Source organism: Sciurus vulgaris (assembly GCF_902686455.1).
Source record: "Sciurus vulgaris genome assembly, chromosome: 11".
NCBI classification, from domain to species: Eukaryota; Metazoa; Chordata; class Mammalia; order Rodentia; family Sciuridae; genus Sciurus; species Sciurus vulgaris.
Genome location: NC_136472.1, coordinates 56,080,998 through 56,095,387, shown reverse-complemented (window position 1 = coordinate 56,095,387; position 14,390 = coordinate 56,080,998). Strand labels below are relative to the sequence as shown.

The following is a 14,390-nucleotide window of genomic DNA, read 5'->3' as shown; positions in this document are numbered from 1 at the left end:
TGTAGGGAGGATAAATGACTAAACTTACCCTGACTAAACAAATTCAGTGTTTATATATGTATATAAGTGTTATATATTATACATTTATCTACTTATATCATAAGTGATTATAGAGCCGGGCAAGGTAATGCATGCCTGTAATCCCAGCAGCTTGGGAGGCTGAGGCAGGAGGATCACAAGTTCAGAGCCAGCCTCAGCAACTTAGTGAGGCCCTAGCAACTTAGCAAGAGTCTGCCTCAAAATAAAAAATAAAAAGGGGCTGGGGATGTAGTAAAGCACCCCTGGGTTTAATCTCTGGCACCAAAAATAAAAAAATAAAATAAAATAGAAATGATTATGCCTTTATAGAAAGGTTGTAGAAACTGGAACACCGTATTTCCATCCATAAAATCTGTTCTGACATCAACATGATTAATTTTATAATTTAAAATGCAGAAGAAAAAAGAGATGAGACAATATGAGTTCTATATCCAAAATCAAGGAAAAGTTTAAAATATAGCCCATTTTCAAGGAATAATATTATACGGTTGTTAAAATTTTTAGTTGGAATTCTAGGCGATAGCATGGAGAAATACCCATTGGATACATATCCAGCATTTTGTATAATACAGTTTTAGTTTAGCCAAAAGCACTACCTAACTTTCCTTGAATCAGCAATATTTCTCTCAAGGTATGTAATGCAATAGATTACCTACTTTTCCCTTGATAAGTAACTTTTGTGTCCTCATCTACAAAATGCACATAATAAATCTGTCTCAAATATTAGACAGAATACAACACTCCTTCATGTTCAAAACACTAGAAAAACTAGGGATAGTAGGAACATACCTCAACAGTATAAAATCTATGCTAACTCTAAGGCCAACATAATTTTAAATGGAGAAAAAATTGAAAGCATTCCCTTTAAAAACTGGAACAAGACAAGGATGCCCTCTTTCACCACTTCTATTTAACACAGTCCTTGCAACTCTAGTCAGAGCAATTAGATGAAAGAAGTTAAAGGGATATGAATAGGAAAAGAAGAACTCAAACTATCACTATTTACTGATGACATGATTCTATATTTCGAAGATCCAAAAAATTCCACCAGAAAACTTCTAGAACTCATAAATGAATACAGCAAAGTAGCAGGATATAAAATCAACATCCGTAAATCAAATGCATTCCTATACATCAGTAATGAATCTACTGAAAAAGAAATTAGGAAAACTACCCCACTCACAATAGCTTCAAAAAAAAAAAAAAATACTGGGGAATGAATCTAACAAGAAAGGTGAAAGACCTCTACAACAAAAGCTACAGAATACTACAGAAAGAAATTGAAGAAGACCTTAGAAGATGGAAAGACCTCTCATACTCCAGTAGGAAGAATTAATACTGTCAAAATGGCCATACTACCAAAAGCGTTATATAGATTTAATGCAACTCCTATTAAAATTCCAATGACATTCTTCACAGAACTAGAAAAAGTCATCATGAAATTCATTTGCAAAAATAAGAGACCCAGAATAGCCAAAGCAATCCTTAGCAAGAACAATGAAGAAGGAGGCATCACAATACCAGACCTTAAACTATACTACAGAGCCATAGTAACAAAAATGGCATGGTATTGGCACCAAAACAGACATGTAGACCAATGATACAGAATAGAAGACACAGAGACAAACTCACATAAATACATTATCTCATACTAGACAAAGGCGCCAAAAACATTCATGGGAGAAAGGATAGCCTATTCAACAAATGGTGCTGGGAAAACAGGAAAGCCACATGTAACAAAAAGAAATTAAATCCCTATCTCTCACCATGCATGAAACTCAACTCAAAATGAATCAGACTTAGGCACTAGAACAGAGACCCTGTACCTAACTGAGAAAAAAGTAGGCCCAAATCTTCACCACATTGGCCTAGGATCTGAATTCCTTAACCAGGCTCTAAAGCACAGGAAGTAAAATCAAGAATCAATAAATGGGATGGATTCAAACTAAAAAGCTTCTTCTCAGCAGAGGCAACTATCAATAACATGAAGAGAGAGCCTACAGAATGGGAGAAAATCTTTACCACATGCACCTCAGATAGAGCATTAACCTCCATGATATATAAAGAATTCCCAAAAAACTTAACACCAAAAAAATAAATAACCCCATCAATAAATGGCTAAGGAACTGAACAGACACTTCACAGAAGAAGATACACAATCAATCAACAAATATATGAAAAAAATGTTCAATATCTTTAGCAATCAGAGAAATGCAAATCAAACCTACTCTAAGATTTTATCTCACTCCAGTCAGAATGGCAATTATCAAGAATACAAGCAACAATCAATGTTGGTAAGGATGTGGGGGGAAATGTACACTCATACATTGCTGGTGGGAAGGGAAATTGATGCAATTATTATGGAAAACAGTCTATAGATTCCTCAGACAACCTGGAATGGAACCACTGTTTGACTCAGTTATCCCACTCCTCAGTCTATATCCAAAGAACTTAAAATCAGCATACTACAGTGACATTGCCAACATCAATGTTTCTAACAGTTTACTGTGGAAGCAACCTAGGTGCCCTTCAATAGATGAATGGATAAAGAAAATGTGATATATATATACCACATGATGGAATATTACTCAGCTTTAAAGAATTATGCTGATTGCTGGTAAATGGATGGAGTTGAAGAATATACTAAGTGAAATAAGACAAACCCCAAAAACCAAATGCCAAATGTTTTCTCTGATATGTGGACGCTAAGTCACAATGGTTGGGGGGGGGGTGAATAGGGAAGAATAGAGTTACTTTATATTAGGTAGAGGGGAGTGAAGGGAGGAAAAGGAGGGGTGTGGGGGTAGGAAGGATAGTAGAGTGAAGCAGTTATTACCTCATATACACGTATGACTGCATGACCAATGTGATCCTACAATCAGAAAAATGAGAAATTATACTCCATTTATATATGATCTATCAAAATGTATAAATGCATTCTACTGTCATGTATAATTAATTAGAACGAATAAAAAAATTTTTTAAATGAAGCAAAAAAACTGTGAAAATATCATTTAAAGAATTCATTTATATGTGTCATTACAAATATCAAATGCCTAAGTAAAATCCATAATGAAAAATATGCATAACTTCATTGTAATAAATGATAGAAGATTTTAGAGAATAAGTCAAGAGATCTAATAAGTGGAGGCCTATACTATGTCATGAACTGGAAGACTCAAAATTGTGAAGTCTATCTCTTGAAATTAATCTATAGATAGAATGCTATTCTAGTCAAAATTCCAATTATGTGTGTATAACTTTCCAAATTGATTTTAAAATTTATATAAAAATCCAAATACCCCGGAAAAACAAAGAAAATCTTGAACACAAAGAACAGACTTGCTATACCAGATAGCAAGACTTATTGTAAAGCAATGATAATTAATTCAGGGATGAACTGACACAAAGTGAGGAGAAACCCTCTTTAGAAGAGAATACAGAGCACAAAAAAAAAGGAAAAAGGTAAGTAGGTACGTGTATTTTATTTACAAGAAAGTTGGTACTAGCAAGCAGTGAAAAAGGACAAAGTTTTTTTTTTTTTTTTTTTTTTTTTCAGGAAATGATTCTGGGTCAATTAGACATCCATATGGAATTTTTTTTAACTCCTTCTTTGTCATATTCAAAAATCAGTTATAGGTCTAAACTTGCAAAGTAAAACAATGGCTAGAGAATCATAAAAGAATTTCTAAATGACTAATAAACACTGAAATGTGCTTAACTTTATTAATATTTAGGGAAAAGTAACAGGTTTCCTCTAGGGAAATTATCCATACCTTTTATCGCCTTTAAAAAAAAACTGTCTAAAAATAGTTAAAAATGTCCTCATGAATTCAAAGTAAGAAAAGCTTTCTTAAACAGGACATTAAACACATGAGCTAAAGTAGAAATGGTAGATAAATTTGATTACATAAATATTAATTACTTCCTTTCATCAAAAGCCACCATAAGAGAGCAAAGACACCTTTAAAGTGTGGAGAAAGATATTTGCAACACCAAGGGATGCTACTGGTGCCCCTACTTAAGGGCTCTTTGGACTGATTCTGATTTTAGCCAGAGCTGCAATGGGCAGTCCCCAGGGGAGCTTGCAAGTATTTCATCTCAGGCACTCACTCACTGGACTTCCTGCCACCTTCCACTCAGGACCTTCTCTGGAAGCATGGAAAGTATGTTTAACCCAGCAAGGTTCAGCTTGAAAGTTGGGAGAGTAATTGTCCCTGGAGGAAACTCAAACACTACAGAATAAGAGTTGCAGACTCTCCTCCTTCAGATATTCTGTACTGTTCTCAGAGTTCCTAAAGGAATCAAGTCCCAATGCTTGCAGTGTGAACATAAGGCTCTTCCTTCTTCACAGCCTGTGCACTACTCCCTCACTTCTACTTCCTGGGATAATCTCCCCCAAAGATAGTCCTAGTCCTCACCCTAGTCCTTATCTTATACTCTACTTTTGTTGGAACCCAAACTAAGACCATAAACTAGTTTGCATTCAGAAAATAATAAGAACTCCTACAAATCAGTAAATATAAGAAAAGCAATTAAATAGGAAAATTGGCCAAAAAATAAATAAATAAAAAAGGATCCGTAAAAGACAATGAAAGTGTCCTTAATTACATTAACATTTAGAGAACTACAAATTAAAAACATAATGAGATGATACATCATGTTTGCCAGAATGCTAGAACTATAGACTTGGTAACAAAAATAATGACAGAAAGTATATAACAAGAGGACTCTTCATGCACTGCTGGTGGAAGTATAAGCACTTTGACATTATCTAATATGGAAAATGCAGCATATCCTATGATCCAGAAATTCTACTTCTAAGGATTCACCCAACAAAAGTGCATGCACTTGTACACCAAGTATACAAGAAGGCTTATGGCAACATTATTCATTTTAGCCCCAAAAATGTAAACAACAGAATGGATAAACTGTTATACAATTTTATAATGAAATATTAGATGACAATGAAAATGAACAAATTACCACGACATAAAATAATAAGAATGGAGCTCACAAAAATAATATGGAATAAAAGGATTCAAATACATACAAATATAATGTATACTTCCATTTATGCAAAGTATAGATTACAGACAGACTAAACCTGTTATTGAAGTATGCATACTCTGGGGGTGAAACTAAAAAGAAAAGCAAAACAATTAACATGAAAGAGAAGTAGTAGCCACTATCTTTGGAGAAGGGAGAGGGGTAATGGTTGATAGAGGAACAAGAGGGGCCTCTGGGTGCTGTAAACTTTGTATTTCTTAACATCAGTGGCACTTACACAGACATTCACTTTAAAATGAAATTTCTGTTTTGTGCATCTTTCTACTTGGGTATTATATTCTATAATAAGGAAGGTTAAAAACAAGTTTAAATGCCTGACATTTAAATATAAGATAAGCAATCTAATTTAAAAATGATAAAAATATAAGTTAAAACAAAGACATATCCATTTTCACTTGTATGGTCCAGGGTATAGAGAAACAGGTGCTCTCTTACATTGCTGTTAAGAGTAGAAAATGACACAGCAACTATGAAAGGACATTTAATCACATTTACTTAAAATTTAAATTGTCATATAACTTTTAACCAACAATTCCATTTCTAGGAATTTTTCCCATAGATACCTCTTGTACAAGAACACAAAGAGATTTGACTGTACAAGGATATTCACTGCAGAGTAACACCAAAAAGGGGATGGGGCTGGGGCTCAGCAGCAGAGTACTTGCCTCACGTGCATGAGGCACTGGGTTCAATCCTCACCACCACATAAAAATAAAGAAATAAAGGCATCATGTCCATCTACAACTAAAATTTTTTTTTAAATAGTAACACCAAAAGATTCAAACCAGACAAAAAATTACATCACATTTTAAAAACAAAGAACACTGTAGTTAACCCAGCTTGAAAAAAAGAAATATTTCATTGTATATCAATTTACTTATCCAAGTCCATTTTTAAAATAAGCTGTATTTTTATAATAAATTATGGTTATTTGCATCCTGACTTTTGCTTCCAATAAAATGACTTGCAGGATAGAGTATTCTGAATTTATATGTTGTCATAATTGTTGTTTTATGTTGTTACATCTTGGAAACTGGAATCAAGTTGCTTTAGATTTGTAGAGTTTGTTACAGAGACATTTCTGGTGCAGCAACTAATTTTTATTCTTCATTTTCCAATGTACTTAAACTGATCAGGAGAGGGTGAGGGCTAGAGGAAAGAAAATAATCAGTCTTGCAGGTCAACTGAAGGCAAATATAATAAAAACTCCCCAGAATTTTTGTCTTAGTCAAGAATCCAACTGTATTGAATAAATACAATTTAAGATGATTGTCAGGGAAAAGGGAATAGTATAGTAAGTGGAAAAAATTAAGTTTCCAAGGAAATATATACAAACACATTTTTTTGATGGTTATAATAGAAGAGGTTCATTCTAAATGATATATTCTTATAGTATGGCAGTTTACAAGTAACCTAAACACTTTCTTTGGAACTCACTGTATTTTTTACTTACAAAAATGTCATTTACTTATCTGTTCCTCTGTCTCATTGCACATGGACGTGTTGCTATGGATGCTAATAATTACAGAGCTACAAAGTTTACCATAGCTTCAGTTGCCAGTGCTCCCACCCATAGAGTGTCATCCTTAGAAACCATCTGGTGCTCCTTCTGCATAATTAGCAAAATATTGACTTAGCACTTAACACTCCAGGGATGATTAAACCAATTTTTTAAGCAAGAAAAATTTCTGCCAAGTCAGAACAGAATTGCAACGTATGTATCAAAAGTTTCTCTAAGGTAGATTTTTATATGCCCAGTGCTTACCTGTTCTTATTCATTTATTTACTGCAGTACCTGAATTCTGCAAAAAGTATATTCAGTGAGTTGAATGCTACCAAAGCAGATGTTATCTACCCACTGAATTCTTATTCCCAATTTGGTAGTTTGCAGTGGTGAATCAGAGTAAGGTGACTCAAACCATTATAAGAAAATTTGAAGCTACATTTGCCTCACAGTGTTTACCTTGAAATAAGACTATTAAGCTACTAAAACTTAAAAGCACAGGAGCTAGCCAAATTGCAAAATAACACTCAGGATAAGACCACTGCATCTAATTTCTCTAATTGTTTTTCTTAGAGCAGATGTCTAAGATGTGTTCCTCACATTAAAAACAAAAGGGAGGAGATTAAGGTTTTGAACTATGTCTTAGACAAGCGATCTGAGTGTGTTACAGTCATCAGAATTCATTCAGGAGGGAAGCAAGCATGGCAAAACATTACTCAGCAAAGCATGGTACTTTAAAATGTCTTAATTCTGAACTGCAAACTGTACTTATGTTCTTTTTCCTCCAGTTTCAGTGAACCAAACCCTTGCCTAAGAACAAGGGAAGTCAACCAAAATTTAGTAAGTGACTATCACCTTCTAAATGATATACATCAGAAAAACATGGTATCACAGAAGATGAGAGAAGAGTATAAAAAGTTTTAAGTTCTAAATTGTGTTCTAAGGAACCTTAACACACCACTTACAATAGAGAACTCATAGAATCCCTGTGGGATATGTTAACTTTCCAAGAGAAATACAGGAATACACAACATCTGTTGATCAGTCAGCAAACTACAAACACAAATTAGTTCAGAATTTCAATATTACATCATGCTACATTCATTTCTATGACATCATAGTCTACAGAAGCTGTATTTTTAGTGGATACTATGATAAAAAGCAAGTGTGCTAAAATGAATGTGGAATGGATATGAGGTAGCAATGTCCAATTCTTTTTTAGTATTTGAAAAGTACACACTGCCCAGTAGTGAATACACAGCATTAGTATTAGTGATTATTGAAGAATAAAATTAGTGGTTTTGCTTTCAATTTATCTGAATTATTTTTCAAAGTGCTATATTATTAGTACATAAATATTTAAGTTGCTTGATTCCAACCATGTAATAAAATGATATGCTAGGTATTTCTTTTGGATCAGAGTAACTGTGAAAAATTAATGACATACTGGGACACAGGAAAATCTGACAACTTTCAGTGGAGAGTCTTAGAGACCACTTACTCCTGAATGTACAAATTCAAGTAAATTAAAGTACTGGTTATGAATAAGAAAGATAACAAAATAACCGAAACCGTACTTTTTCATTTAGTGCCTGACTAATCTGAACCCAGAAAAACAGGATGACTCTGGAGTTACTGTAAGCAAAATCAATAGTCTCAATGCCAGTACCAACTAAGTCAGTACTTCAAAGCAATGCACTCTGAAAAGGAAGCACATAAGAAGGAAGCAATGAGACAACCTAAGGAAAGCAAAGAAACATTCTACACACTAAAAGACAAACTCAATGGAAACACTACTTTGTTAGGGAAAAATTGGCAGGAAAAAAAAAAAAAAAAAAGAAAGCACTTATACAACTTCATGCTCAGAGGTATCCTGATGGCATCTGGTAGTATTTTTTATTCCAGACCAGGAAAATGTGCATGGGCACATGGCAGAAGAAGATAACCAAAAATGAAAATGACAAAAAGAAACTAAAATCATGGAACTTTAAGATAAACACAAGTGAGAGGAATAGTGGGTATAAAAAACAACAATACAAGGGGAAAGATCCATGTATTGGATAGAGTAAAAAAGAATCACAAACCTAAAACAACCTAGAAATTATGGGAAAAGACAGTATATAGTTGAGGTCAGGCAATACCCAGAATTGTGATTCCAATAAGAACACCCCTAGAACACTACAGAAAATCAAAAAGCCAGTTGATATTAAGGCATAATTCTTGTTCTACAAACAAAAAATGATGGGACTCAAATATGAGAGTTTACATTCTTATAGGCACATTTAAGATTTTTTTAATGTAAACATCATTAAATGTTTAATTAAATGTTTAATGATGTTTAAATGATGTAAGACTGCAAACTATCAGTAAAAAAAATTTAAGTCAGGAAATATATTATTATTATACTGTTGTGTTCTTTTAATGAATTAGAGGCAACAGAGTTGTTATCTGGGATATCAATGCAGAGTTATTTTACTAAAACTAAGACCAAAGGAAAACTTTGCTACAAGCAGAGTAGTATTGGTATATAAATGTGACTAACAGTCCAAAGAAGTACACTCTCTTTTCTCTGCTACTAGCTAACTGCCTAACCTCTAAAATGTCACATAATCTTACCATTTCTCAGATTCCTCAGACTTAAAAAATAGATTATATATAACATTTATTGTGTCCAAGTAATTGTGAGAATTGGATATAATGACAGAATTAAAATACTTTGAAAATAAGTTCTATGTTCTAATCATGCAAAATAGTGCTTTTACATTCACACATGAATTTAGGAAGAGTCAGACATATCAACAACCTAGCTTCAATACTCCTATATATTTAACCTATACATTTTACACCCATTTATATTATGCCTGCAATACTAGGACTTAAACTCATGGCCACATCAGATACACAGGCATCAAAAAAGATGAAGGAAAATGAAAATAATCACCATTATGACTGAATTGTTTTAAATAGCACATTAAAATTATTCCTAGATAACTTGTTACCAAATCCTCTAAATTATATTTATAAAATGCATCTTGAGACTGAAAAATAATCTATTGCTAATTCATTTTCAAATAAAAAGTTTATAATTATTCATGTCATTTCCAAGATAATTCTCATATTTTTTAACTGTTTCCTATTCTCTCACTCTACTCTTGATTAACCCTGTATTTCCTCTCATCTGAACTTCTAAACAGCCTAATTGATACCTCTACTCCAATTTCTTCTCCTGTCACTTCATTGCTCACCCTATCCATAATCTTCCTTAAATACTGAGGTGATCATATTACTACTAGCCTAAAAATCTGCTTTACCCCACTGCATCCTACATCACAAACCCTGAAATCTTCACTATCCCATTAAAAGTTTTCATGAATCTAGCAACAATTTTCTTTGCAGCTTTACCATTTTGAACACAGCCAGTCTTTCAGTCAAATTGGCCTGTTCCCTGTGTTTTCAAAAATTAATTGTATTTTCCTTCCACCAGGGCATTTCTTTGTGTTCTTTCTTCAAAACAAATGGAATGTCATTTCTCTCTACCTCTACCACAAAGTCCTCTTGAGAGGTAAAATTCTTCCTCTGAAGTAAATATTTCATTCCTTAATATATATGACAGCATGGACTTTATATTTTTCATAGACACATAAATTTTGCTTTACATATACTATCTGTTGTCTCCTTCACTAGGCTATCAGCTCATTGAGGAGAGAAGACTTGTCTTGCCCATTTCAATTTCCCCTATAAAGCCTAGAAGTGTGCTAGGAATTTGTAATATGTCTACTGCATTTAAATATGGAAACTCTTTATGCAACCCAACTTCATCTGGAAAAATAATAGCCGAGAAATTAATATGAACACATTTCAATGATGGATCAACAGAAATATGTGCTACATCATATCATATAGCTTGTCCAATTTAATCACTGGTAACTGTTTTAAAAAACAAATTTTACACCTCTTAAATAAGTTGTGCTTGTATCCTTTTAATTATTTTTAAAAACACAACAGTAAATTCTTCAATAATCATGTTCCATGGCAAAAAGTGTATTTGCCTTTCCAAAATTTGTCTTTCCAAAAATCTCTATTTCTTGAATTAATTTCTTCATTAGATGTCATTATCCCTCAAAAGCTGGATAGAAAAGTAAATTCATTATCCAAGGCATATTTTTCACATCTTATTAGACTTCCTTTTTATATTTAGACCACTAACAGAATTCCTGTTTTACCTTTCTTCTGAAGACAAAGTTCTTTCAAATCTACTAGTACTTGTCTCAGGAAGAAAAGGAAGAGAAGGCCATTACTATCCCACTTGCCAGATACTGAGAAAATGAGGATCAATGAGGAGAAATAACATAAATGAACTTTCATTTCCAGTGGTTAGGATAAAAATCCAACTATTAACTATGTCCTCCAAGCTCTATTTAATGAATAAACTTCTTAAAGAAAACTTATTTTCCAAATTTCATGATGTGATATAATTTAAAAGGTTCTAATTTATTTGAATATAAGTGCATCTTTTCCTTTACCAAGTTTTCTTGAAATAAGACTCAGTTTTAAATTGACAAGAAACAGAGACATAAAACAAGACAAATTAAGGTCATAGAATGAATTGAAGTGTGGTATTAAGGAATGTGGAGGCTCTTAATTCTATCAAGTTTTCAAGTTTCTCCCCAAATATATACTAAGATGCTCTGATTCCCATTGATATGCATAAATGTAGGGAAACTGAACTTTTGCAGGTTATATGGTAGATAAAATACTTTTAAAGTGAACTATTATGCTCTAAGACAGTGAATGCCAATCCAGAGACATTCCAGTAGCCAAAGGGACTTTACACTCAGAGGCAACAACAACTAGACTGCATATATCACCTGTTTGTTACAAACATCCTGTCCAGCATCTCAGTTACTTTAAAGAGGCTCATAAAAATTCTCAGAGTGCCAAGGAGGGGAAAAAAATCAACCTAGGCAATTAGTCAAACAGAAAGGATCACTACCATCACCATTTCATTTTAGAATGCTGGAAACCTGACATCATAAAATTGCATTTCTAAGATGAAAAGGTGCCCCTGGAGATTTCTGGAAATCATACATAGTCTGGATGGATTTGACCCACTTTCTGATATTGAACATTTTCTTTACTCTTCTTTGTTGCTTACCCTCACCTGCTTTGAAAAAATTATTTAATATTTCTACTATGGGTGAAATTAAGTTAATTTAGCTCTCCCAAGTTTCTTCACCTTTTGTACCTGCTCAGTATTCCTGGAATGAGAAGAGAAGTGCTGAAGACAAAAAGAATCTAACATGTGTTGAAAGCCTACTGTGGTATGTTGTATTATGTTCTCAACTGTATGTTGCCATACTTTGCCATGTGACTTCTACTGCCTCCCAGTAGAGAGAGTATATTTCCCTATCCTACTCCCATACTTGTATGCATGGCATGGCCAATAGAATATGAGAAGATGTCACATGCATTGTTTTGTTAAGGCTTTTGTATTCCTGGACTCTGCTATGAGAACAATATGGCCCAGATAGGGATTGCTCCTTCAACCTAGATCACAGATTGAAAAGGCAGTTAGCCCATGACTAAGAAATGAATGTTTGTTGTTGTAAGCCACTGAGACTTTGGAATTCTCTGTGACTGCAGCAAAGTTGACAAATAAAAAAACTGGTAAAAGAAGCAGTATCATGCCACATAACAATCTCAAAGTCTCAGTGACTCGCAACAACAAATATCTATTTCCCAGCTCAAATTGGTGGATGCAGGTCAGCTTCTGTGTCTGTAGGCTGTGAGCCATATCAAGTCTACTCCATTGGTCTTCCCATTCTGGATCCTGGTTTGAGGATACATCCCATGTCTGAAACATGCCATTCTCATAACAAGAGGGCACAGGAATAAAAGGCCTGATGAAAAACTGCAATACTTCTAAAATTTTCTGCTCAGAAATTACATGGAAAGACCCAAAGTCAATGAGGAAGAAGAAGTACACTTCATCTATAAGGAATCAGTGATTATGATCAATAGTACAATGCACCATATTTATCACAACCTAACCACTGAACTAGCTGTACTTTACGTAAGTTATCTCACTTAAACCTCATACCAAACCTCTAGGGGAGGCATTAGTCTCATCTTTCAGAAAATTGAAGATCAGAGAAAGTAACATTTGTTCAAAGTTATTCAGAGGGTGTGAGAAGGGAGAGTTGAGGGGTGGGGTCCCAGTCCAGGATTATGTGACTATGTGACTATGTGACTATGTGACTTGCTCTTACTCCCACCTCACACTCACATACTGTTTTTCTCTGTCAAGTTATAAGCATTAACTTAACATGAGATCAGTCTTTGTATAAAGCCTGTATTGGTATAAAAGCCTTCAATAAGAAACAAAAGTGTAAGAGTAGTGAAAAAGAGAATTATCTATGACAATAGGCTTATAGAAAGACGGTAATGAGCACAACAATGAGGAGGTATGTGAATGAGAACTCAAGGAACTGGAAAATAAGAAGAGAAATTGATAGCACTGCTCTGGGCAAGAGCACTTACAAGAATAGGCTGCCTCAGGGGAAAGCTTTTAGACTGATTTCACAAGCCATAAGAAAAGCACTAGGGTCTTTCCCTTTTCTTTAAAATGTATACACCCAGTTTTGTTTTGTTTTGTTTAAGCTTCCTAAATACTACCATGTACTTACAACAGTGCCTGTTTTGAGACTTGTAGCTTATGGACATCAAGTGCTTTTTAAAATCTAGAAACCATATCATCCCAGGTGCCCTTGAATGGGTTGCCCTCAACTCATTTGAACAGTCATTTTCACATCCCTCGGACTCCAGATCATGTGCCAGTTTCTACAATTTTAACTCTATTTGAAATATTAACATGCTATAGTAGCATTGTAGCTTCTAAGTTATTGTTTTTTTAATTCAAAAATTTTAAACATTAAATACATAATTATGCCTTCAGAAAACTGCCTAACCATCAGATAAGTAATAGTCACAGTTGTAGAAGCTCCATAGGATATTAGTACTTGCAACAGAAAGTTGAATCTTTACTTTTTTTTTTTTATTTTTTTAGTGGCACTGGGGATCAAACCCGGGCCTTGTGCATGCTAGGAAAGCACTCTACCAACTGAGCTATATCCCCAACAGAAATCCAAGCAAGCCTCCAAGCCAGACAGCAAGATTGCCACTGAAGAAAATGCAAACCTCTACGTAATACAGCCTAGTACTTCTGATTAAGCCTGTCTGAGTGTTCCGTACTAATTTGTTCGGGCGTACTGGAAGACTGTTAACTCTCACACACAATGGGGAAAAAGGGAGGCAAAGAAGAGGAGAAGGAGAAAAAGAAGAGGAAAGAAGAGAAAGAAAGAAAAGGAAAAATAGGCCAATATTTACCTAGGCAGGAGAAGAAAAGTAGCAGTTAGTTCAAGTTCACCCAACCTGGGCCTAACTATTCTCATTAACCTCCACCTGTTTGTCCCCAAATGTTGCTATGTAGCTAATCACTTATAATTGTCCAATAGTATGACTAAGCTATATTTAACTAACGTGGCTTTGTATATTTTCCTGCAATTCAGAATGTCAAATCACATGGCAGGTTAAGTCAGAATTGACTCAATTGATGCATAAACAATGTATATCAGAAATATTATCTTATTCATTCTCAGGCATCCATAGATTATTTAAGTTGATGGTATTTGGACCAAGAGTCCACTGGTCCCTTTGACAGATAACCCAAAGTGGAGAAAATTTTTACTAGTAGAGTGTGTGACTATGCATATCCCGA

At 34.2% G+C, this 14,390-nt stretch overlaps 1 protein-coding gene across 40 annotated transcripts in view; it reads right to left on the bottom strand.

Annotated features, from left to right (window-relative positions):
• SOX6 (SRY-box transcription factor 6) overlaps nt 1–14,390 on the bottom strand; it is a 551,842-nt gene that overhangs the window by 473,425 nt on the left and 64,027 nt on the right. For 8 of the 40 annotated variants that reach the window (XM_079103710.1, XM_079103748.1, XM_079103736.1 and 5 more), the window contains exon 2: nt 2,876–2,911. The exons of the other annotated variants lie outside the window; for them this stretch is intronic. The gene's annotated coding sequence lies outside the window, so the exon portion shown is untranslated. The remainder of the gene's footprint in view (nt 1–2,875; nt 2,912–14,390) is intronic. 40 annotated transcript variants of the gene reach the window in all.